We start from the raw sequence: 27,902 nt of genomic DNA, 5'->3' as shown, positions 1-27,902 counted from the left end.
TTTCAACTCATGATACATTTTGGTTGACCCCGGATGAACAGAATATCTTGAATTCTGTGCTTCCATCATAATCCACTTTCTTAGTTCATCTATATTAAGTACACACAATTTGTTTTGACATTCATAGTACTCCATCTTTCTTAATCTCAAATGCCTTTGTCAAACCATGTAGTAAATTCTCTTTAAGTTGTAAATGTATTGGATCAGTGTATTGCTTCTCTTTCACTTCCACTACTAATGAGGATTCTGCCGCATTTTGCACAATAACCCCTTCGTCTTGAGATTCAAGAAGGCGAACGCCCAAGTTCACTAGTTGGAACAGATACTTAGTCATTCCTTGTCTTTCCACAGACTTTCCATAAGTGATTGCCATTATTTTTCGGCTTAAAGCATCAGCTACTACATTAGCTTTATCGGGATGATATTAGATGTCAATGTTATAATCTTTTAATAGTTTCAACCACCTTCGCTGCCTCAGATTTATGTCATTTTGTTCAAAAATATATTGCAAGATTTTGTTATCAGTGTGTATGTCAACATGAACTCTATACAAGTAGTGGTGCTATATCTTCAAAGCAAACACAACTGCTGCTAGCTCTAGATCATGGGTTGGATAATTTTTCTCATGTAGCCGCAGCTGCCTTGAGCCATAGGCTATAATTTTACCATGCTGAATCAATACACAACCTAATCCCACTCCAGAAGCATCACAGTACACTACATAGCCTTGTGTACCTTTTGGAAGTACCAAAACAGGTGTAGAAGTTAATTTTCTCTTCAGCTTTTTGAAGCTTATTTCACATTCATTGCTCTACTGAAACTTGGTTTCTTTGTGTGTAAGCTTTGTTAAGGGTGAAGCCATGGAAGAGAATCCTTTAACAAACCTTCTGTAATAACCTGCCAATCCTAGAAAACTACGGATCTCCGTAGGCGTAGTAGGTATTGGCCAGTTTTTCACGGCTTCAATTTTCTGGTTATCAACCCTTATTCCTTCCTTGGTACAAAATGACCTAGGAATGCAATAGATTTCAACTAGAACTCACATTTAGAGAACTTTGCATACGATTTACGAACACAGAGAATTTGTAAAACCTGCCAAGTGATAGCATGATCCTTTTCCGCTCTTGAATACACCAAAATGTCATCTATGAACACTATCACGAACACATCTAAAAATGGCTTGAATGCCCTATTCATCAATTCCATAAAAGTTGCTGGTGCATTTGTTAGCCCGAATAACAAGAGTAAGAACAAAAAATAACCGTACCATGTTCGGAAAGCTGATATGGGTATATCTTTGTCCTTGACCCTCACTTGGTGATAACCTGACCTTAGGTCGATCTTTGAATAACACCTAGCACCTTGTTATGATCAAACAAATAATCAATTCTAGGGAGGGGATATTTGTTCTTAATTGTTACCTTATTCAACTGCCGGTAGTCGATACACATTCTTAACGAGCCATCTTTTTTGCGTACAAATAAAACTGGTGCTCCCCATGGGGACATACTAGGCCTTATGAATCCTTCTTCTAATAAGTCATTTAATTTCTCCTTCAACTCTTGTAATTTTGTCGGAGCCATTCTATACGGAGGAATTGAGATAGGTTGAGTATCTTGAAGAACATCAGTACAAAACTCTAATTCTCGTTCTATAGGCAAACATGGAAGATCTTCAGGAAACACATCTGGACATTCATTTACAACCGAAATGGATTGAAGGGTTGGTGGCTCCTCATCTACATTTTTCACTCTAACCAAATGGCATATGTATCCTTTGGAAATCATCTTCTTTTCCTTAAGATAAGAAATAAATTTACATCTTCTCGCCCCAATATTACCTTTTCATTCGAGGACTACCTCTTTTGGGAAATAGAAATGCACTATCATAGTTCGACAATCTACTGTGGCATAACAAGATGCTAACCAATCCATACCCATTATAACATCAAAATCCACCATGTCTAGCTCAACATGGTCATCCAATGTATCGGACCACAAACAGTTACAATGGAATTACAATAAACCCTTCTAGCTATAATAGACTCACCAATCACATTAGATACTTCAAATGGCTTCACTAATAATATTGGTGTTTTTTGAACTTTCCATCAATCAATGGTGTAACATATGATAGTTTAGACCCTGAATCAATTAATGCATATACAATATGTGAAAATATGGACAATGTACTCGTAACCACATCCGGCGAGGCTTATGAATTGTGTCGATCCCCTAGTGCATGTGTGCGATTATGACCTCCACTAGAAATAGTTGCTCCTCTATCTCCTCTACCACAACCTGTGGGCATATGTAGTTCCCTACCTAAAGAAGGGGTTGATGAGGTCGACACAACAACTAATCTAGTTGGTTGTGCAACGCCACCCACTCCCCTATGAGGGCTGTTTCTCATTATATTCCCTGGTGTGCCACAAAAAAAACAAACATCCATCCCAAACCTGAATGCACCTAGATGTTTCCTCCCATACTGTTTACAAGGCTATCGAGGAGGCCTTGATTGGTTCGTACTTCCCTGCTCTTGATGACCCACTATTTGTGAGCCTTGTGTTTCACTTATTTACCCAAATTGATTGTCTCTAAACCCTTGAAACTGTGGCAGATCACAAGCTTTAGAGTAGAAAAATGATGGCCTAGGTGGTTTGTTAGAGAACAGAGGCCTAAACTCACCTTTTGATGGTGTAAACTGCCCCATGTATCTATCCCTCTTAGAATGTCCTGTTTCCGACTCTTGTGTCCTTCTTCTTTTCCTTTGACCGTCCAACTTTGCACAAAAGGCATGCATCCTTGCTATATCCATATCATTATTTAATGAATCAATGGTACAATCTCTAACTAAATATGGGTCTAACCTATCCACATATCGATGAACTCTATCCTCCATGGTAGCTACTACATTAGGAGCATATCTGGCCAAAGAATTGAATTTGAGACTGTACTCTCTCATGCTCATACCTCCTTGGTGGAGATTTAAGAAATGATCCGCATGGACCTCTCGGATCTCAAAGGAAGTTAATGGTCAATGAATGCCTTTTTGAACACTTTTCATGTAGCTGAAGGTGCATACATTCCCCTAGATTGCTTCCAAGATTCATGCCACAATATAGCCACACCCTTTAATATAGTATGCTATATCAAGTTCTTCTTTTCAACCTACATGCATAATATCGAAAGTGCATTTGATGTGATTATAAAGTCTTCCGGATCTTCATTAGGATCTGACCTGGGTGAATGATGGAGGTCCAAGTTAAGAAAATAACGTATCTGTGTTCTAGGTGCTCTATTTAAACCACTAGTACCTAAAACTGGACCTTCTTGACTTTGTCCATGACCAGCAACTATACGAGTCAATAATTAGAATGCACTCCTCAAATCTTGCTTGATAGCATTGATAGGGGGTTCGTTAGGTTCCTTTTCCCCCCTTAGTTCTTCAGGAGATGGAGGCGTCGGGGAAGTTTCCAATAAAGACTCATCTTGATCCCCACTTTGTACAATTTGACTTGGTGGTGGTTAGCTGGCCCCTTTTTGGGCAGCCATATCTACTCGTTTGCATGTACTTTTACTCCTTCTCTTAACCATTATCTTTTCTATAATAAAAAATTTGAGAAATTAGATATGATTCACCTACTACACTGAATCTTTCACACGATCGAAGAAATGAAACAAATGAGACAACTCTTACATGTCTTGCAGCCTCCTATTTATAGATGTGGTGCACAGCACATCCATAAGCAAGACACTACACAGACACAACTTTGTAGAATCCCTAGGATGACCTGCTATGATCAGGCCTCAAAACCCATTAAGACGGAAAGACACCCAATGCCCTAAAGACCCGACATAACAAACCTGCAACCTGTTCTTATTGTGCATATAACTATAACAATTGTGGCAAGTTCACCTAGGATGGAGCGATACAAAATAACATAAGTAGGTCCAAAAGTAATATAAGAGACTTGGCCGTTGAGACCACACTCTTTAAGACACAACTGAACTATGTACATACGTCTACAAAGCCTCTATAAAATAGGCAACTAGAGTACGTCGGCACAGACCCCGTCTTACCCTTAACTACAACACAATACCCAAATGAATTTACCAAAGACTCAATAAAGCTTCGAATCAACTTGGATCTCACCCGAAAGTAGCAGAGTTTCGTGTGCTCCTACATGAGGTTTAATAGTTGGAGTACATGTGCCGGCAACATGAAATGCAGCATCCCACGCGAGGGACGTTTGTACGAAGAAATGTACTGAATATATAAGGCAATAGCATATGTAATACGAGAGCTCAAATAGCAACATATGAGTGCATAGTGAATAAATAAAATAAGGTCTTGATTAGATCAAGAAATAAATCAATAGAATCTTCTTCATTTTAGTGTTTTAGATTTCAATTATTTGCTCTTTTGACTGAAAAAAACATACCTACCGCCTTTTTGGATTCCTATCTGAATCAAATTTCAAATTTGATTAATTTATTGGAATTTCTAAAATAAGAGGTTAATAAAGAAATTAAGTATATATACCACTTTCAAATTACTGGCTTTATTATTACTAATTAATAAAATTCAAAAAACCATATCTGTAAAATAAAGAAAGGGGAATTTCATTAATGGTAAAAAATTCTGTCATTTCAGTTATTTCTCAAGAAGAAAAGAAAGGATCTGTTGAATTTCATGTATTCAATTTCACCAATAAGATACAGAGACATACTTCACATTTAGAATTGCTCAAAAAAGACTATTTATCTCAAAGAGGTTTGAAGATAATTTTGGGAAAACGTCAACGACTGCTAGCTTATTTGGCAAAAAAATTGAGTACGTTATAAAGAATTAATTGATCAGTTGGACATTTGAGAGATAAAAACTCGTTAATTTGATTAATTTGAAGAGTTATTCATTTTCATTGATATGTTTCGATTAAATTTTGATGAACTTCTTTTCATTTTCAGTAATTCATGGAAGAATGAAACATTAAAAAACTTATGACTGCATCAACTACAAAAAAAGACCTCATGATAGTGAATATGGGGCAAGGATACTGATATATTAGCAGCATTCCGAGTAACTCCTCAACCTGGACTTCCTCTTGAAGAAGGAGGGGCCGCGGTAGCTGCCGAATATTCTACTGGTACATGGACAACTGTATGTACCGATGGACTTACTAGTTAGGGTCGTGTAATTAACACTAGGGCTGATATCATCAAGCGGTCTAACCTTGGTATGGAAGTTATACATGAACGTGATGCTCATAACTTCCCTCTAGACCTAGCTGCTATCGAAGCTCCATCTACAAATGGATAAGATCCTAGCCTAGTCTATAAGAGGTTTTGAAAAGAAAGGAGCAATACCCATTTTCTTTTTATGTCAAGAGGGTATTATTGCTCCTTTCTTCTTTTTTCTTTAGTAATTTCCTAATATTACATTATCGAAAAAGAAAGAGAGGGTATTTGCCTGCATTTATTCATGATTGAGTATTCTATTTTTATTTTCTATTTATTTAAAATTGTAGAAATATAACGTGTTCCTCTTCTTGCTAATGTTACTATATCTTTTTTATTTCATTTCACAAAAAATAAAATTTTGACTTCATATTATTATCTATTAAATAATAATCAAAATAATAATATTATTAAAATAAGAAAGAAGAGAAATATCTAACTTGAATATTTTGTTTTCGAATTTAAACAATGTAAAAATGGAATGTAAGTAGGCGAGGGGGTGGATGTAGCCAAGTTGATCAAGGCAGTGGATTTTCAATCCACCATGCGCGGGTTCAATTCCCGTCGTTCGCCCATAATTTATAAATATGAGATATTAGATAGATTAATCTTATCAATTTTTTTAATTAAATATTGTCTACAAAGGGATTTTTTTAGTGAACATTTCACAGGCTTACTCCTATTTTTTTGTAAACTTTTTGTAAAAACGAATAATTAAATTCATTTTTTTCTCCTATTTACTACGGCGACGAAGAATAAAATTATCACTATATTTATTCCTTTTTTTACTTCTTTTTCCACTCCATAACTAGTATAGTGGAGGTCTACTTGTATTGCAATAATGAAAAAATGTATAAACACAAATAATGAGCAGACCATCCAACTTTTATATGTGGGTTCATTTCAGAATGTTGTTTTGTTTTGAATGAGGAAGAGCGTGAACTTAGTGTAAGGCAGGTGTTTTTCTCGGTGGATGGATGGGATAAATGACTATATTGCTTTATAATGTTATTGTTATGTTGATGTTATATTAAAAATGAAATTTTAAAAAGTTGCTTAGCCCCATTCTTTAGAATTGTCTTTCTCATACTGTGAAAACGAACTTCAAGTCTAAATTGGGTACTATACTCAATAGGAAGTGTCACACCTACTCCCGATGTCGATCTACAGTATTAGTTTGAGAAAGTCGTTTGGTATTTGGAAAAAGAAGGAATATTGGGTAGCATTAAAGGATTTTTCATTAGCGAAATCTCTTTAAACCTGTAATTCAAAATGTTTTTTTTGTACGCCTAACAAAAATAAATAAGTAATAAAACATTAGAATAATTTTAATCAACCTGAAAAAAATTATTCAATTATTCTTCAATTGTTATCTAATTGAATAATTTAACAATTTCCCTTTCCTATTTGATATTGATTAGATCACCAATCCATATATAATGGAACTATATTCGCTTGTTGAGGAAGATCGGCTGTAGAGGAAAACTATTGTCAAACTGAGAATCGCAGCCGAAGTTTGCTAAAGAGTCTGCCACTTTGTTTTTTTCTCTAAATGTATAGACGACTTTTAAATGGCCAGCCGATAATTTGGATGAAATGAAGATCCACCATGCGTCTAGGTATTGGTAATTTTAGGGGCTTCTTTATTTTCATTGTAGCACAATCAACAATCATTTTGGGTCAATTGCAAGTTTACGAGCTTGATGAATTTAGAGCGCATCCAGAAGAATAGAATCAGTAAATGTCCAAGATGATATGATGTCAAGAAGCTGAGAACAGTCTTTCAGGCAGTCAGTAATTTTTTGAATAATAGCAGCCGGTTGAGAAATTGGGTTTTCTAATTTACTGCTATTGCCTTCTTTCCAGAGTTCTCAAAGCGAAAAAATAGTAAGCATAGACGTGACATAGACAACTTGAGATTTCATGTGAGATCTGTTAAACCACCGGCTTGCTCCAGCATGAAAGTTCCATTTCAGGGAAAGATGACGTACTATGATACTTTCCCCTTTGTCGTGCCCTGCTTTGGTCTCTTGTTTGATGGTTGTACGTGCTAAAAATCCTGTACATTCCGTTTTTTCAATTGAATAAATTTAATTTTTTTAAAAAGACCTAAATTTAGGGATTTATCAATAGGTAATGTTTCACCAATGTCAAACCAAAGGTGGACTGCAGTACCAATTAAAAAGACAGTCATCGTTACTGGACAGCGAAATTAATTTTGGAATTTATTAACATTCTCTAAAAAGGTACTGTTAATAATCCCGCAGCTACTGAAACCACTAAAAAAACCCCAATAAATCATTGGGCACTGTACAAAGTAATTGGAATAAAGGAAAGAAAATACAGTTCAGGTAAGATTTCCAAAGGGGTTGCAAATTTATTCGCTGGTTCACCAATCATTGATGGTACTAAAATTTTTAATCCTACATTACATGCTATAGTTCCTAGAATTACTACTAGAAAAATATATAAAAGATCATTGGGCCATGCGGGCTCGCCATATTAATTATGACCCATACCATTAGTCAATTTATCTCTTAATACATGATCATTCAAGTCAGGCTTTTTTGTTATTGGGATAGGTGAATTCTTATTGATCCATCCCTCAACTGAAAATAGAAAGGATTTCACTACAAATCCTGACAACCAGGTTTGGAAGTAGCAAACCGTAGGGACTTTCAGATAGTTTCTTTTGAAAAAACCAGTTCAAAGTATGAGTCCCTCTTATTGACCAGGCCAACTCCTTTACTAGTTATGTAAAATCATAGATTTGCTTTACGCACATGAAAACTGCTTTTTTAATGATGTCGAAGAAGTTTTGCCTCACAGAGTGGTTTATGATATCAAGAATAGTGTTATATTCACATCTCATCATGAGGATAGAGGGATATGGAAAAAGATTCGTACTGAGTCATTTATTCTCAAAGCTGGTTGGGAACCGATAAGAAACCGAATGGTCATTCAAGCTTGGACTCAATTTGTCTAGGTTAAAACCATTCCTACAATAATTAGCATTTTTGCATGGAAGCTCTTATTTTACTTTGTATGTGGGATTTCAGAATTAGTTAAGGGAAAAAATTCATACGAAAGGTATAAGATTAGCAAGCAAATGCTTGTGCTGTTTGGAGCATGATAAATAAAGTATTGATCGCCTCTTCATCAAGAGTGAGCATGATTTGGAGGTTTGGAACCATTTTATCGCTTTTTCAATATAAGATCCTTCCAAACGGATTCCATTCAGTCCTTGCAGTTTAAAAGTTCTCGCAAGAAATCCCAAGTTTGCAACGTCACGTATATGCTTACAATTTTTTCAGTATGGGAAATCTGGAAGGAAGGCAATAACATTAAATTAGAAAATCCAATATCTCCACCGAATGCTATCATTCAAAAAATTACTGACTGGATGAAGGATTGTTCTCAGCTTCTTGACTTTTGATCATGTTGAACGTTTACTAATTTTGTTCTTCTTGATGCTTTTTACATTTTTCAAGCTTATAAGCTCGCAATTGACTCCAAAATCCTTCGTCAGATCGACCATGCAGTTAAGGACAATCAAGCAGAGATCAATTGGCCTGCGAGAGAGCTGACATTAGAAGACTGAGACCACAACACCAAGAAAGTTGGATGACATAGGATCAAATGTTCAGGATGATGTGATCCAAGTCAATGACAAGGAAAAGTAGTTCCTTGACTTTGTCCATCGAGTTAGTAGCACGCTTGCAAAGGGTAGAAAGCGGAAAGATCCCATCGAATCGGATGTGAACAAATTCCAGAAATTCGCTCTTAGAGTTTGAGAATCCAATAGCATGCAAGTCAGCTAGAGAACCAAGACGCAAAAAAAGGGGGCCCTTGGATCCCTTGACTCTAATGAAAGGGGAAAGGTTTGTTCCATTATGCTCTTTAACTGGTTCATACTCAAAGAATGGATGGCGTATGAATCTCTCTTCTGAGACATGGACTGATGAACTCTGTAACCTATATTCGCCAACATTCCTTGATACCCTAAAGGTCGACTCTTGCCACAAGGAATGCCATCGCCTTTCAGCTTTTCTATGATATTTCTTGGAGGATGGGACCTTTCAGGTTGACATAACATTCCAGTGAGAAGACCTACTCAAAGAAAGGAAAAAGAAGGTGTTTGGGGTGCTTCTATATAATCTCTAATCCAAGTCTTACCCCTATATATGCGGAAATTCATCCTCAAATGGATTGGATGCACGGAAGACCTAAAAACCAAAACCTGCGTGTAGTCGAACTACTTTATTCAACTTGGCAAAGACAAAGCATAACCTGTAGAACCAATTCCTCCTTAACTTTGGATTGCCTCACAACTTGAAGCATGAGGCCTGGACTCATGGGTGGATAAGATCACATCTTCATGACAAAAGGTGTACACGTTCGGCCTAACTCAAGGTAATGATCCAAACCTAACGAGTCCAAACAAATTGGATCTTTTTGTATTAAAAAAACCACAGATTGGGCTTAATATTCACTTCCTAGAATAGATGGGTTTAATACAGAAAGCCTTGCCGCTCGTATTCTGCAGCCTTTAACACATAGCAGTGGACGCAAAAGAGAGCAACCCTACAAAATAGTCAAACTTCCTTTCTGTGATGTGAGTATTCGTATTACATACACTGATGTAAGTGGAATCATTCACTTAAATGACATGATTCAACATCCAGTAAGATTAGGAGCTTCCTTAGAAGAGTAAGTTGAATCATGTAAAGCGCATGATTCCTCTGCTGAAGCATTTTTTAAATGCTGAAAGAGTGATATTAGAATATACATGAGAAGGAATAAAGTTGAATCAGCAAAATGGAATGATTCAACAACTGATGAATTGTTTGTTGAATAATCCAATTCGCGCTCGCTCTAAAAAATAGTCTATCCATAGTATAAATAGAGAATCAACAAGGACTGCCATTTGCCAGAAAACTCTTCTTTTGATAATAAATCAATCCGTACGCTCAAAGAGATATCTAAAACAAACAATGGCTAGATAATTCAGACTACACCAACCTTTCCCTGAAATAGAGCAAGAAGAAAAATTTATACAGGAGCGCAAGAAACTCCATATAAGGTTCTGGAAAAAACATCCAACAGACACCCCACTCAGGGAAGCATAGCTTAGACTTAAATCCCTATGCGAAGAGCAGAACTCTCTTGTGAGAGAAATGAAATTAAAACACTGATGTAACGGAAGTGAAGGCAACTCAACAGGAGGAATAATAAGAGGATCACAAGGATAAAATTGAAGGAACATGAGAGATGAATAAGAATGAGTTTATTTTAGCCAATTGTTAGTTTTATTTTAAATGTAGTGCTTGTTCTATAAGCTCTCTTATAGGATATCCCTTTATTATTTTTTTATTAAAATATATAAAAATAGGTTATTCCTATGAGTTATGTTCCGCCAAATCTCAGGGACATGGTCTAATCATGAGGGTAGTATTTTATGATGGTGTTAGATCCTAAGTTTTTATGGGTTCCTTCTTTGTTACTGGGGTCGACGCCCAATCCATAATGTCTCAAAACTAGGAGCTGAAAGCCACTTGACTGTAAGGAAAGGAGGCCCTAGAGAAAGTTTTTTTTGTTCATTTGTTTGGAACTTCGTGAAGAACTTCATTCTATCTCTCCCTCGTTACGAACAAAAAATGGAATGAAATCCCAGTTATACACTTCTTTCGTTCTACGAACCCTTATTCATTCTGAACTTCATTTGCGAAGGAAGTGTACTTTTGATGGGCCAACCCTTTTTTATGGGCCACTTTACCCTGATAGGAATATGAGCTTTGCTCGTTTGGGCGCTAGGCCCTCCCGTGGTCCGCGAGACGGAAAAAGGATGTTGCATCTGGCACGAGATGATAAAGAGAGAGCTTTGTCTATCGATGAACAGTGGATTGACGGAGCTCTTGGCATTGCTTTGTTTTTCTCTTATTTCCTATCAGCGGGTTCCGACCCTTTTGTTCGAAATTTCTTCTTTTGTACTGAATTGCTTGCAGAATCAAATCCTGTTCCAAAAAACCTATATTAGCTATACATCCTCCTTTGATTTATGCCAAAGACGTCGCCAGTGCTATGGGTTATGTCTTACGTAGATAAAAAATTATGAATGGGATTGTGGCACTACACTCGTCGCCAATGCAGAAGGATGCGCCAAAAAAATGGAACACTGTTTCACTTTATTGGATATGTCGGATCTCGTATAACAAGCAAGATCTTTACCCTAAAATTCAAACATGTGGGCGCAAATTGATATCCTACTTTATTGTTACGTAGCAATAGAAGCCTACTTATACTGCTTTGGCGGAAATTTTTCGCCCTCTCTTTGCTTTGGATAGGAGTGCTAGTGGGCACGGGGAGGGAGTAGGCGAAACGTGTCGTTTTTAATGGAAAGAAAGATACAACTACTTCCCCTATTTGTTGGACCGCCGGCGTGAACATAGTGGTCTCTGACTAGGACCCGGAACCAATTCGAATTTGGACCTTGACATGTCCGGTGGTTTTTAACCGTAGGCATTTTGCCAGGAAGTTAGTAGGCCTATCATAAATTAGGTCGGGGTGGATGGTGGTCTCGGTATCCCATAGAAAATGCTTCTTTTATGCCTCGGGTATTAGCCACTTCTCGTATTCATTCAGTAATTCTTACCCCTTTTTCATTCTTGGTCCTCGTTTCTTAATATTGTTACTTTTTCATGTTGTGTCTCAGGAACATTTTCAATAAACTCTGTATTACTAGCTACCATTCATAGTTTTTCTACAGATAATACACGAGGAATCTTTTCATGGCGGTTATTGATATACCGTGGTTTCACGGTATTTTTAATGTTTTGTCCTTAAGTTTAGTGTGTCCAAAAGCCTTTTTATACTAATTTTTATGTAAGTTTCTCTTTATTTGTAGGAAATCTATCTAATGGATGAATGCGGAGGTTTTTTGAGCGAGAAATACAGAAAAGTACCATCTACGGAGCTTGTGAGGGTTCTTCGTGCACGTGACAGTCCGTAGGTGGCATCGTAGTGCAGCTGCAGAAGGAAGATAGGGAAGTCTGACCAAGTGTGGGGTTACGGAGTGCGTGACGGACTCGTAGCCATTACGGTCTCTCCTGCTTGTTCGTAATGAAGATAAGAGAAGTAGTCCAGTACCAAAATTCCAAGAGTTCAAGTGTTTTGGAATGGAGACCCTCGACGGACCGTTGCGCCTGTGACGATCCGTCATACCTGCCGTCGAGGGTAATGAAGAGATAGTTAGAAGAAATTACACAAGTATGGGACGACGGAGTCCATGACGGTCCGTCATAAACACGATGATCCGTCGCGAGGTCCATCGATCCAGCCGCATTTTGATAGATTTCCAGCAAATAGAGTCCTTATTTAATTAGGTTCGTTTTTGAGGTTAGACTCTTGAATATTTTTAGACTCTTGAATATTTTTAGACTCTTGTAATTGATTGTTGGTGATTTTTGTTGATTAATCAAGTGAACTTTTGGATTTTACTCTTTCTCATTGAACTAAGTGCATGAATTCTTATATCATATATATGAATATTGTGATTATGACTATGGGTAACTAAAATCCATAACTAGGGTTGTGGGAACCATAGGCGAATAATGAGGTTAAAACTAACTAAAATAACAATTCAAGAATAGTTTCTTGCATGTATTGATAATTCTTTCGCTTAGAAGTCTTTTTAACGGATGACCAACGTTAGAACTCGCCTTAATGCTACTTGCTGGACGAAGAAGGTAGATAATAGGAAAAGAATTTTCAACATACATTTAGTGAATACTATCTAATAGGCTAGTATTGATTGGTACGAGGTACTAACTTAGTCAAATATCGAATATGATGCTTAATATGAGGTAAAGATAAGGGTTAGTATAGCAACACACGTAGCCGGACCAAGGTGCGTAGTGAAATTTTCTAGATGCCGGATCAAGGATTTATAAATACATAACTTATCACTTTGCATGCAAGATACTAGGAAAGAATTGTTATAGTTAGAATTATGAAGTTATGAACCTGTGGGGAACACGTAAATCCTAGTTACATTGATTAATTGATTAAACTCCAACATTTGAAGTTGTTAGTTGTCTCCTTTTATTTAGCTACTTATTTTCATTCATTTAGAAGTAAAAAATCCCCCTTTTTTTTAAATTGTCTTTGCTTTCCAAGGAAATAATTGACTAAATAGTAGTAATAATAGATTCAAGTTAAGTCTGAACGATCCTAACCTCATTAGTTGGGTTCTTTACTTGATACGGCCGCTTTACTTCTTATTTGAGAAGTAAGTTTGAGCGTATCAAATTTTGGCGTTGTTATTTTCAAACTAGGGCACACGCGACGGAACTAACAACGGACCGTCACAACTGCGACGGACCGTCGTCGGGGACTCGTCGCGTCATTAATGAAGTGTACCCGACCTGACCAGGCTAGTTTTTTTTTAAAAAATAACCATTTAAAACCCCCATTCCTTCCCTTTTTCTCCCATTTCCCTCCCTTTTAAACTTCCAAAGATCATAAACCCTCTCTCTTACAACCGATCATTTTCCCCAAATTCCCCAATTCCTAAAATTCACTATCTACTAGTCGGAGCTGCCGCTGTGGGTCTCTACTTGATCACCAAGTATCTTCCTCGCTTGTTTTTCTCATATTCTCAGGTATGTGTCTCTAATTTCTATCAATTTACTTTGCATTTTTTGTTTATCAATTAGTACTAGCCTAGTTCTTATTGATGGGTTCATTCTTTAATACAAATTCCATCTGACTAGGTTGAGAATCCTCAATATTTCCGTATTAAAACTCTAGTAATAGGTGATTTAGCATTGCTAGTTTACTAGGTATTTGGGTTAGACAAATGTAGGTTAAAACACTAACAAATCCATTTGGGTCAATGGGGATGAATGGGGAATCCCCACTTCTGTTACTGAATGACAGAATGAGACCCCGATGACGGACCGTCGTACCCATAACGAACCGTCATTGGGTCCGTCCCAACATCCCTAACACCGCACTGACAAATTATCCCAACATGTCCACCAATGGTCACATATGACGGACCGTCGTTCCCACGACGGTCCATCCTACACAACCGTTCTGGTTGTCAGAGACCCTATTCCGAAGGGCCTCTCACTTTTTTTAAGTGTCCTCTAAAGGACACATGAGACGGACACTCAATCCCACGACGGTCTGTCCTACACAACCGTTTTGGTTGTCAGAGACCCTATTCCTAAGGGTCTCTCACTTTTTCTAAGTGTCCTCCAACAGGCACATGCGTCTGACCGTCGTTCACACGACGATCCGTCCTGCACAACCGTTCTGGTTGTTAGAGGCCCTATTCCTAAGGGTCTCTCACCTTTTCTAAGTGTCCTCCAACAGACAACTACGACGGACTGTCATACCCTAGACGGTCCGTCCTGCATAACCGTTATGACGGTCAGAGACTCCTCTCCTAAGGGTCTCCATATTTATTTATTTTTTCAAGTGTCCTCTGACGGACACCTACGACGGACCGTCATACCTGTGACGTTCAGTCCTGCATATACCGTCATACTTTTCAGACACTTTCCTTCAGGGTTCTCCACATAAATATAGTTTAAGTAAGACATGACGGACCTCATGACGGTTCGTCGTACTCATGACGAGTCGTCACCTGGTCCATCGTGTTTCACTGTTACTATAGAAACATCATTACATCTTAACTCTTTTATTTATTTTGTTTGGTTTTGCTTGTCTTGTTTGCTCCTTCTATTACTAATATTGATTCTTTACAGGTACTATCTATTATGGAACCAAAACAAGATCGAGTCTACGCACGCAGGTGATCGAAGTCTGTCGCCCTGTCTGCCCGCCTGGTCATTGGATCTTATGATGAGCATGACCCTAAGTACGTGCCCCCAGGCACTTCCACCCCATCCCGAGCTGCACGTGCTGCCAGAGCCACGCCCAAAAAGGTGGTGTCCGGTGTAGTCACAGCCTCCCAGTCTGATGAGGCGCCTATACTGACCGGCACACCTTCTGGGTCAACTACCAATGAAGAAGGAGCGTCTGGCTCCTTAGGAGTTTGTGGTCGGAGGAAGATTCCGGATCTGCTGAGGTCAGTGCACCCGCCACCGCTGCCCAGTCTGCCTCGTGTGATGAGGCTGACAGTTTTGAATCCACACCCGGCTCACTGACTCGTGCTCTCACCCCAGTCGCCGACCAGCCCAACCGATGGTGTGTCGACGGGAAGTATCAAGTTTATTCCAACGCAAAGTTCCTGAATGACAAAGGAGTCATGACACAGACACTTACATTGGAGCCGCAGGTCCTTACGGGAAGTCTCCCGACTATGCCAGAGATCCACAATCTCTTCACCAGAAATCGACTGGAGTGGACAGCGCGTTCGTTGCGACGTTATAGTGAATGTTGGTTAGAGAGTTCTACGCCTCTTACGTGGCTACTCTTATATCACAGATTGATAGGAGGGTTTCCCCCGCCAAACAGGCCACACTGGAGCATGTCTGAGTACGTGGCATTGAGATTAATATCTCCCTTCCTGCCATCTGCCGGTATCTATACGGAGAGAATGTTGATGCCAACCGGGCCCCTCTCACCGCCGAGTTTTACTACCGATGGCAAATTGTCAAAGATGGCCAATTCCTGCGTGAGCCATCGCTGAGAGAGACCACAAAGAGGTGGATGGCCCTGCACTTGTCCGTTGATGGAGAGGGTGCTGACTGGGTGACCGAGCCGAAGGTATCCATCAAGAAGGCTAACCGGACCTTCACGACAAAGTTTTGTGGTTGATTATACGCCACTGCCTTTCCCCCACAGCCGCTAATAATATAGTCACATGGGATCGTGCAGTACTGATGGTGGCGATGATAGCCGGGTTTGAGGTGGATTTTGCTTCGCTTCTACAGGCGGTCATGCACGAGAGGGATTTTAATGTCACAACTATTTACCTTTTCCCGTGCATGATATTTTCTCTATGCAGGTCCGCATGTGTGCTTTTATGGCACATTGATCAGCTCAAGACCCCGCTGGGCACTGTTGATATCCGCCTCATCAGGGATGAGGCCAATGAGTATGTTCCAAGCAGAGGGCCCCGTCAAGAGTTGCCTCCACTTGGTGACAATCTGGCTGATACGGTAGCACAGGCCCACACATCTAGGCAAGCGGCTTCTACTGACACTACCCCGATCGAGTCTATCCCGGGTAGTAGCACTGCCCCCATCTCCTTTCACTCAGCCCCTTTCCCCGCTCTGGTCCGGCTTGCTATGGTCCATAAATTAGAGGCGAAGATTGCTACACTTCTGCATCACATCCAGCCTTGGATGCAGAGGTCTATTGCTGAGGCAGAAGAGCACTTGGAGTGGAGAATGGTACAGCACACAGAGCGGAATATCGCTTAGGTTCATCAGTGCTTGGACACTTTTGAGTTGCGGGTGCTAGCCCGGGAAGCCCCTTTGGTGGAAGTGTCGACCCTTCAGGCTGCGGTCGACAGTCTTCGCGCAGACATCGATATGATCTTAGAGGCTAGGGTACTTTAGTCTGAGGCCCCTTCTGTAGAGTCTGCTGAAGACACAGATAGCGGCCCTATTCTCCAATTAAGAGATTTCACCACCTCCCCCTCGAGAGCATGCCAAGAGGCGTAGGGGTCGAGAGGGGGATGAAGCTCGAGCACGGAATAAGGAGCGCCGTGAGATGGAGGCTGCGAGGAGAGCCTCGCTGGCTGATGAGGAGGCGCATCAGCTTAGAGCAGTAGAATTATCCACTGGGGCGTCTGGCTCCAGAAATGTAGAGATAGCAGGAGGCACTGCTGATAGTGATGTTGATGCTGAGAACACTACTGAGAGTGTCCAGATTATAGAGGTAGTGGGTTCCGGGGAACCGGACCCACCGGCTTGCTGATTTCGGCGCTTTGCGCCCCAGGTTTTCTTCACCTACCACTCTTGTATTTAAATTTTTTTATGCATTGGGGACAATTGCATGTCTTTTTGTTGGGGGTGGGGTAAATGGAAAGTGAGTGCTAGGGTGAAGTCTGAGTAGAACAATCACTATCCTCTTTTGGAGTTTTCTTGCCTGTGTTCTTTTTCCCCAAGAGACTGATTATTTTTTCTGTTGAATCAGCATGTCTATATCTTGTGTAAATAGTTTAATTCTGAAGCATGATGGCTAAAATGATATCCTGATAAAATGAAAATGATGCATGACTACGCATAGTAATTGATAAATCTGTGGCTCTAAGCATGACATAGAGGTACACCACTGCATGACCCTATGTCTAAAATTTGAACTAGGTGTCTGATAATCTGGTAGAATAATTAGATGTCAAGTGAGTGTGAGGAAGATTTGAATAGTCCACTATTTGTACTGAGCTAGAACTTGCCTGGTTAGTCCTCCTAAAAGTAAGCTATAATAGACAATTAGGAAAGGATCATAGGCCCTTGTTCAATATAGACCATTTTTAGCCTGAATAAAAGAAAACCAAATGAAATTAATTCTTCATTGATCCAAATTATTTGAGCTTACACTAGACCTTTCTTTTTCACCCCAACTGATCTTTTCTGAGAATAATGTGTTGGCCCTGGTCCCTCCTTGGAAATGTGCACCGCAGCTTATGCCAACGCATAAGTTGAGGGTGGATAATGCAATAAACAACCCTTTTTATGTCCCTGACCCAACTTTGGGTATTGTGTACTTTGACTCATGGAAAATCCATGAGTTGAGGGTGGCTATTATGAGGAATGCTCTGGAAAGTGGGGTTGAAAGAACATAGAAAGAGAATTACCAAAAGTAAAGTGACTCAAGAATCAGTTGAAAGAAAAGTGAAAATAAATAAATAAATAAAAAAATAAAAAGAAATAAAAAATAAAAAATACAAGAAATACAAGCAAGAAAAGAAGATAGTCACTTACACATATGACGAAAGAAGGGAAAACAACAAGGTGAAAGAATATGAGAAATTGGGCGAAATAAAATGATAAAAAGTGGTATGTTTAGCCGATATGTCAAGGAGGTCAAAAAGTCACTAAAGTATACCTAAATATACCATACCTGACCCTGAGCCTATGTTACGAGCTAAGAAAGTCCTATTGTGATCCTAAGAGTTGTAAAGCGAACTTAAAGCAGTGAAAATAAGGGTAAGCTTATGGCAATATGTATGAATGAGTGTGAATTTGTTCTGAGAGTGAGGGTTGAAATGTAATACTTATACTCAAACAGAAATCATTGTGTGAAAAATGAGGATTTTGTTTTGAAGTGAGGACACTAGTAGCAATACCAGAACTATTAGCACCTCAGTGAGAAGTTGAAGAGGATAGGTGTTAGTGCATGGTGAGTCTGTGTCATTGTCTGATTCCACATAATTCAAGCCTAATAGTGATAGCATGTATAAATATGATGAGATTGATCGGGATTGATAGCCAAATGATTGCGAAGGATAAAACATGGATACTATTGTAAAAAGATTTTGTATTGAGTCATAGTGCGTCGCTTGAGGTAAAACAACAAATGTAAGTTGAGGGTGTTGATATACTGTTGTTTCACGATATTTTTAATGCTTTTTCCTTAATTTTAGTGTGTCCAAAAGCCTTTTTGTACTAATTTCTATGTAAGTTTCTCTTTATTTGGAGGAAATCTGTCTAAAAGATGAATGCGGAGGTTTTCTAGCGAGAAATACAGAAAAGTACCACCTTCGGAGTGTGTGATAGTTCGTCGTGCCCGTGACGGTCCGTAGGTGGCATCGTAGTACAGCTGCTGAAGGAATATGGGGAAGTCTGACCAAGTGTGGGGTTACGGAGTGCGTGACTGAACGTCGTTGCCTTTACGGTACGTCCTGATGGTTCGTCATGAAGATCAGAGAAGTAGTCCCAGTACCAAAATTCCAAGACTTCAAGTGTTTTGGAACGGAGACCCTCGACGGACCGTTGTGCCTGTGATGATCCGTCATACCTGCCGTCGAGGGTAAAAAAGAGAGAAGCAGAAGAAATTGCACAAGTATGGGACGACGGAGTCCATGACGGTCCGTCGCGAGGTCTGTCGATCCAGCCGCGTTTTGGTAGATTTCCAGCAAATAGAGTCCTTATTAAATTAGGTTTTTTATTTTTTATAAATAGTTTGAAAAACTTCGTTTTTGAGGTTAGACTCTTGAATATTTTTAGACTCTTGTAATTGATTGTTGGTGATTTTTGTTGATTAATCAAATGAACTTTTGGATTTTACTCTTTCTCATTGAAGTAACTGCATAAATTCTTATATCATATATTTGAATATTGTGATTATGACTATGGGTAACTAAACTCCATAACTAGGGTTGTGTGAACCATAGGCGAATAATGGGGTAAAACCTAACTAATATAACAATTCTAGAATAGTGTCTTGCATGTATTGATAATTCTTTTGCTTAGAAATCTTTTTAACGGATGACCAACGTTAGAACTCGCCTTAATGCTACTTTCCGGACCAAGGAGGTAGATAACAGGAAAAGAATTATCAACATAGATTTAGTGTATACTATCTAATAGGTTAGTATTTATTGGTACGAGGTAATAACTTAGTCAAAAATCGAATACGATGCTTAATATGAGGTAAAGATAAGGGTTAGTATAGCAACACACGTAGCCGGACCAAGGTGCGAAGTGAAATTTTCTAGATGCCGAACCAAGGATTTAGAAATACATAACTTATCACTTTGCATGAAAGATACTAGGAAAGAATTGTTATAGTTAGAATTATCAAGTAATGGACCTATGGGGAACACGTAAACACTAGTTAGTTTGATTAATTGATTAAACTCTAACATTTGAAGTTGTTAGTTGTCTCCTTTAATTTTTAGCTAGTTATTTTCATTCATTTAGAAGTAAAAAACCCCCCTTTTTTTTTATTGTCTTTGCTTTCCAAGGAAATAATTGACTAAATAGTAGTAATAATAGATTCAAGTTAAGTCTGAACTATTTTCCTCGTGGGAACGATCCCAACCTCATTAGTTGGGTTCTTTACATGATACGACCGCTTTACTTCTTATTTCAGAAGTAAGTTTGAGCGTATCCGTTATTCCTTCTAATGACCGGCATATGTATCATTCTTTTATCCTAGATAAAGCAGCACGCATTAGTCCGTAGAACCTATAAAAAGGAGATGGTTTTGGCGCGAAGTACTCTTGTGTACCTACGTCATTCGGCTCGCGCACAGAATGTGGGGCTCATAGTCTTCCAGGCCTGTACTGGGGTCTTCTAGTACCGATATGAGTAGCGCGCATGTCCAACTATGTTCTCCCAGGGTCTAAAGGAGTGCACACCAAGTTAGATAGAGTAAAGGGGGCACCTGTCAAGTTGGTTCGCTAAACCCCTATCTTCCTATTTATAAGCCACAACCTACTTCTACATTTCCAATTTGCCATAGAGGAACTGCTTCTTGCGTCTGCGACCATTGCAGCTAAGCTAACGAAGGAAAGAGGAGGGGAAAGGTGGCAGACATCAAATGGATTAGAGTTTTCGAAAAACTAGAAAAGGTTTATTTCCTCTTTGATGTGGTTAAGGAAAAAGATAGATATCAGAGAATAAATTCAATGGTAAGACTGGTTTTTTCTTTGGTCATCGGGTAAAGTTTAATAGTTCCAAGATAAATGTACTAATTAATTAGCTTATTACGACTGGAAAATTCCATTCATTTCTTGAAAATATTTCCTACTCATATTAGCTATCTACGATAAAAGTAGAAGCAAGGTCGCCACTTTTTTCAAGGAATGTCTCAGTGCATAAAGAGTCCTAATACAAGAAAAGACCTAGTGTAGTAGTCACCCGGGTGAGTAACTAATAGGCCGTATGCAGAGGAGGCCCCTTTCTCAATCAAAGTCTTTTCCTCTTAATCTGCATCAGGATATGGAGTAAGAATGAAATTAAATGAAGGAGTGGAGTAGTAAAGAAACTATGATGAAGTGTGTCAACAACATACCCCAAAATATGCTTAACAACAACAAGATGAATGCCAAGGTTTTACATGACGCGCTTAAATCACTCTTTGCTATAGCTCGGAAAAAGGCCAAACCAACCCATGAAAGTAAGAAAGACGGAAAGAACTAAATCCAATGCTATTGATTTACCGCGTAAGGATTTGCGCTCTCCAAGCAAGCATTAAGATCCTCTGTGCAATTGCATTGAGATCAAACATATAGGTGGCACAAACAGATACTGTCACAGCTAATTTAAGTGATAGTCTAGTAACTATGGTTATTGATTCAATTACCAGTCTTTTATCTTCAGTTAGAAGACCCTTAAGGTTGACATTCTTCTTTTTGTTACCATGCTTCTACCCAAAGGTGATTAGTTACCAATGAAGACATGAATCGTCGAATAGAATCTGTACAATTTCTCAATCTTGACTACTGGTGGATGCATAACTATCGTCCGCAGTCAGCCTTACTTCGGTACCAAGGACATCAATTACGTTCCTAACCATAGGATTTCTCCACTAGAAAGGTCGAGCATTAAACGATAAGTCTTTTTTTCATCTTATTGATAAAATCCATAGAAAGGGGAGGGTTTCGTATCTATCAATTCTATCAAAGAGACTGAGCAATTGTCACCGTTTAAAGATATTGAACAGAACGCCCCATCAGTAATTAACTCCTATCTACCCCATTCTATGGGATTGATGTAGCATAAATCAAAAGAACGGGATGTCCTAGTCTTTTTTTAATTACGAAATGTGAGCTGGCTGGGCACAAAGCCAAACAAGAATTAAGAGACTTAGTTAATTGAATTAGTACCTAAAGCCCGCAGTCGACAACACCTTCATTATCTAGAGTAACGATATTTCGAAGAACACCGTGCATTGATGGGTGCTGAGGCCCCATATGGACTATTATGAGGTATTTTGTTGCAGTTGGCGCAGTCATAAGTTTTCTAACGATTCATTCTGCCATGAATTACTGAAAGTGAAAATAAGTATATGAAAATATAATCGAAACTTATAAGTGAAAAATAAATAACTCTACAAATTAATAAAATTAACGAGTTCTCTCGAATGTCAAACTAATTAATTAATTCTTTATAACGTACTCTATTATTTTTGCCAAATAAGCTAGCAGTCCTTCACGTTTTCCCAAAATTTTCTTCAAATATCTCTTAGATAAATAGTCTTTTTTGTGCAATTCTAATTGTGAAGTAAGTCTCCGTATCTTAGGTGAAATTAAATAATTTAAATTCAAAGGATCCCTTCTTTTATTCTTGAGAAATAAGTGAAATGAAAGAATTTTTTACCATAAATGAATTTCCCCTTTCTTTATTTTGCATATATGGATTTTTTTTATTTTATTGATCAGTAATAATAATGCCAGTAATTTGAACGTGGTATATAGACTTAATTTCTTTATGAACCTTTAATTTTAGCAATGCCAATAAATTAATCAAATTTTAAATTTGATTCATATAGGAATCCAAAAGGCGGTAGGTAAATTTTTTTCAGTCACAAAAGCGAAAAATTGAAACCTAAAATTCTAAAATGAAGAAGATTCTATTGATTAATTTCTAGATCTAATCAATACCTTATTTTATTGATCTAGTATTGTGTACTCGAATTAGATTTGATTGAGATGTAAAACAAGGCATGTTTGCATTTATTTGCTTTCAAATACTCTATACGAGACAGGGTATATAGTAATATCAATTAATTTTCAATATTGATACATATGTATCCTTAAGATACTGAAACGGCTATCATTATTGGTATCAAACCAATAACGATTCATATAAGATAAATCTTCTAATCGAAAATTTTGCCAAAGAAAGAACTTAACTTTAATTAATTCATTTTTATCTTTATAAAGGGGTTTCCGTTCTCCCGAAAATTTACTCCAGTTTTTTATCGTTGCAAAATACTGAATTTCTATTGATGACATTCCAATTCCAAGAATTAAAAAAACTTCAACTTCTCAACTCTCTACGACGTCTAGACCATAAAATATTTTTAAGAAAAAGCAAACGAAAATGAGTTCTTTCTGTATTTATTCTTTTAGTTTGAGGTTGCAGAATGAATTCATCAAAATTATTTTTATCAACATATCTTTATTCTCGGTATCATTGATTAGTTTTGTGTTTACTTTTATGAATCAATGAAATACCTATGATTTGATACATAATAAATTGTCCATTATATTTTACAGACAACAGAATAGGTCTGATAATCAATACCCCCTTCTTCATCAATTCTGTGAGAGGTAAATTTGCCTAAATCAACATTATATCAAAACTCATTTCTCGTCCATCGCTTGTCCCCTTTCAAGTGGGGAACCCGCTCCCCGGTCGTCGCTCTAGATACCTTTGTAAGGCAGGGAGTGTGACAACGTACATGCTTCCCTTTACTCCATAGGGCCTTCCAATCATTTACAGGGTTTGGTGGCCCAAAATTGGCTATTGCGGGTTCTTATTGAGCATAGCAAAATCAAGGTTGATGATAAAGTAAGACAAGATTCCATGTTGTTCTACCTATGCGTAGTCTCGGCCCACAGTGGAAAGCTCTGCATGATAAAAAAAAGGTTGGGACTACGACTTGTTTATTGCATGGCTTCTTGTCATGATTGGTTGGACACTCTCTTTGTCTAAGGTCTTAACTTTGTCACTTTATTAAGATTTCCCATCAAGTCTATTGAATGGGGTACGAAAGATTGATATTCAAAGCATCGTTAAGAGTTCTGTCTTCTAGGGAGTAGTAAAGATAAGATGACTCTTATCTTTACTTCTGTGGAGCCCAGATCGAGGGCATGAAGGCTATAACATAGAGTTGGAGGGCTTATTTCTGGGACATCCAGAATATCCCATTCATGAAGCCCCTACTTATACCCCTTAAACCTCCAATCCTTGATGTATAAATTGAACAACTTTACAGAGAAAAAAGGAATTCTGAACCGCTATAGAAGCGAACGAATTGGTCACGAACTATAGTCTTTGTTTGTTGATTTACTCAACTCTTCTATTTTCGATTCAGAACGAAGAAAGGATAAAATAGAAAATAGTAGGATGAACCAATGTAAATGAGTGTAAGCTTCGTTTCCCAAACACGATTTGGTGCTAACCACACTAGGTGCTACCGTGGTAGCAAGAGAGGCCAGGAGATGACAATTGAGAGGTTGTTACTGAGCATTCCTAGTCACACGGGAAAAGAGGTCAAATGGCAAGGCAAGGACATACGCCCATTTGGCTCCTCGTGGAGTATAGCTCACATCCAAACATTTGATTGGGGAACGGGGCAACATTCATGAAGCTCTGGCGGAAAGGAAGGACAACTTGAAATCCAATTCTAAAAGTAAATGAATAAAATAAGGAAAACAAAGTAATAGTAAAGCAAAGCCATATTAAAATACAAACGATCTTTCTAAAGTATATTTCAAATTCTATTAATTATTTAACTATATTGTATAATACTCTTTCGCTAGACCCCATTTTCATTCTAACCACATTCCCCTATGATTAATATTTAGTTAATTCGAACATGAGCCTGAACGTTGAATCCAATTCTTTATCTTTCCTCCATTATTCTAAAAAAGGAAAAAAGTGAAAAGAGGGGGAGAGGGATTCATCACTAATATTTGATTGGATCTCTAATTTTCTTCATTCCTTCCCATGACAATAACTAGAATGAAAAAAAGGGGAATGTCAATGCATCCAGAAAAAAATGACTAATCACTATCAATAGACCTACTTAAGCCTGAAACCATAGCGTACATAGTAATGGTGCCACAGAGAGATATGTTTCTAGATCTCGCATTGAAAAACCTACATCTATTGTATTATTTTTTGGAATAGATAATACATATATGATCAGATGCATATGTAGTTAAGGGATGCTTAGACTTAACACAGAGTTCCTAATTCAAATTGAAATGTACATCCCTTTATTTCTAACCGAGAATTTCCAAAAAAGACTAATTTATTTTTACGACGGTTTCTATGTTTATATATTTTGTATATAGTTGTGTACAAATATTTTCGATATAATCTACAATAGAAGTCTTTTCCCTTTAATATTATATGTTAAATGAGACCAAGAAGACGAAATGAGCAGAAATTTGTATATATCAATGGAGAAAGTAACCATGAGGAAAACAAGACAGGAATTCTCTACAATTACATTGTGGAACAATTGAAGGGATGTGGCGCAGCTTGGTAGCTCATTTGTTTTTGGTACAAAATGTCACGGGTTCAAATCTTGTCATCCCTACCTATTACTGGTAGGGCTGTGCAAAAAACGGGTAAAACCAATAACCCGACCCGATTTTCGGTTTATTGGGTTAGCGGGTCGGGCTATTTGGTAATTGGGTCGGGCACCGGTTCAGTAATTTTTTTAATTGGATTACCGGTTCGGGTGACGGGTTTGGGAAGGAAATATACCGGGTCACCCGATTACCCGACTATTTCCCCCTAAATTTATTTTCTAATTTTCTAATTCTAGGTTACAAACACAAAGTCTAGAAAGGAGAAACCTTCGTGGCTTCGTCCTTCACTCCTTCTGCTTCCGCCGCTCTCTCCACTCCAGTCTCCACTCTCCAGTCTCCAATTTCGAAACTCCGGTGAGGCGAGGACGGAACTCGACTAACCAACTCTCCACTCCAGTCAGGCGTCCGGCGATGCGACAACTAGGGTCTAGGGGTGCATATCGGTCTCACAAGGTAACGACTAACGACTAACAATGATTTCATGGTGCATTATGTGTTTACCCTTCGCGCTGTGTTGTATCTTTTACCCTTCTCGCTGTGTTGTATATGATTTCATGGTGCATTATTTGTTTACAAGAACATGTGGATTTGTGAAGCAATTTAATTGATTATGGTATGTGTGGCTGTGTGCTGAGCTTATATGGGGCAATGATCAGTAGTTCACAAATTGGAACTCTAACTTGTTTAACGAAGTGTAGTTTGTATCCTTCGAGTTCGTGATATCAGATGTCTTCTTGTTCTTTGCCAAATGTATTTTAATTGTATGAAACTCTTTTCTGTTGGTCATCATAAGACCTTCAATTGGAAAATGGATAAATATATGATATTTTTGTTTAGCAATGGAAATTGTGCATTATCAGTGATTCAACTCAATAAAATAAGTTCTCAGTATCAGGCAATGAGATCTGTTGAAGTCAAAAATCTGAAATGTAGATGAGATGTGTTGAAAAAGAGTAAGTGGAGAATCACTTAATATTGGAACTTGGTCGGATGATTAATGTTTTGCAGGAACCAGTTTTGATTTTACAATGTCATGAAGAGACATACCAGTGTTTGCCTTTTTTCCTATTGCTCCTATATTTACTTGATTTCTAATCATGATCTTTCCTATAGAGTTTTTCAAGCGTGCCTCACTGCTTTCCAGAGTTTGAGGTATTGCCTTTAGCCTGAAGTAAATCTATGCTATCCCAATGGGATATTTTATTGTCTCATGCCCTCTATTATCTCCTATTCGATGATGTTATTTTACATTTACATGTTTAAAAAAATCTTCATATTAGCTAGCTATTGTGTGTGTTTCTTTTTTCAAGATTAGGACAAGTGGATGATGGTTCCTCCTTGTTGAACGTTAATAATAAACGATTATGGCATATCTTTTCGCAGTTTTTGGTGAAAGTATCATGGCTGAAAATGTCATAACTAATAAGGTTGTTGGTGAAAGTAGAGCTTCTAATTCAAATGCAATAGATCAAAGTCAAATTGTTGAGTCTCAAGTAAAGAAAGGGAGGAAAAAAAGATCTCGTGCGTGGGATCATTTTTCTCGTAAAACTGATTCTGATGGAAATGAAAAGGGTGTTTGCAACTACTGTAAGAAAGAGTATTTTGCTGATACAAAAGAACATGGTACGACGTCAATGCTTACTCATATATCCAAATGCCCTAAGATGCCTTATAACATTGATATTAGACAATCAAGATTAGCATTTCAACCAATGATAGGTGGTAACAAGGGTGATGTAGTTGTTGTTCCATGGAAATTTGATCAGGAAGAGTGTAGAAAGGCCTTGTGTCGTATGGTAATTATTGATGAACTTCCTTTTAGATTTGTTGAAAAAGAAGGTTTTAAACAATTTATGAAAGTAGCACAACCTTGTTTCCACATTCCTTCTCGTACCACTGTGACTCGTGATTGTTTTAATCTTTTTGATGAAGAAAAACATAAGTTGATGGCTTTTTTTAAGGGAACAAAACAAAGGGTGTCTTTAACCACTGATACTTGGACTTCCATCCAAAGAATTAATTATATGGTCATTACTGCTCATTGGATTGATAAAAATTGGACTTTGCATAAAAGAATTATCAATTTTTGTCCAATCACTAGTCATAGAGGTGAAGATCTTGGAAAGTCTATTAGTAAGTGCTTACATGAGTGGGGATTGCATCACATTTTCACCGTTACAGTTGATAATGCTGGTTCAAATAGTGTGGCAATAACTGAGTTGTCTAAGCAATTAACTAAATGGGGGACCAACCTAATGGGTGGTAGTCACCTTCATATAAGGTGTATGTCTCATATTGTAAATCTTATTGTTCAAGACGGTACAAAAGAAGCAAATGTATCTATTGAACGAGTTAGGCAAGCAGTGAGATACATCAGACAATCTCCTGCTAGGTGGAAAAAGTTTCAAGAATGTTGTGAAGATGAAAATCTTGCTAAAAAGTCTTTATGCTTGGATGTTCCTACA

General features: G+C 38.1%; 1 pseudogene; it reads left to right on the top strand.

Moving 5' to 3' along the window:
- The first annotated feature begins 11,632 nt into the window (after positions 1-11,632).
- LOC114075294 lies at positions 11,633-20,462 on the top strand (annotated as a pseudogene).
- The last annotated feature ends 7,440 nt before the right edge of the window (positions 20,463-27,902 follow it).

Source organism: Solanum pennellii, chromosome 12 (assembly GCF_001406875.1).
Source record: "Solanum pennellii chromosome 12, SPENNV200".
NCBI classification, from domain to species: domain Eukaryota; kingdom Viridiplantae; phylum Streptophyta; class Magnoliopsida; order Solanales; family Solanaceae; genus Solanum; species Solanum pennellii.
This window is presented reverse-complemented; position numbering and strand designations above follow the sequence as displayed.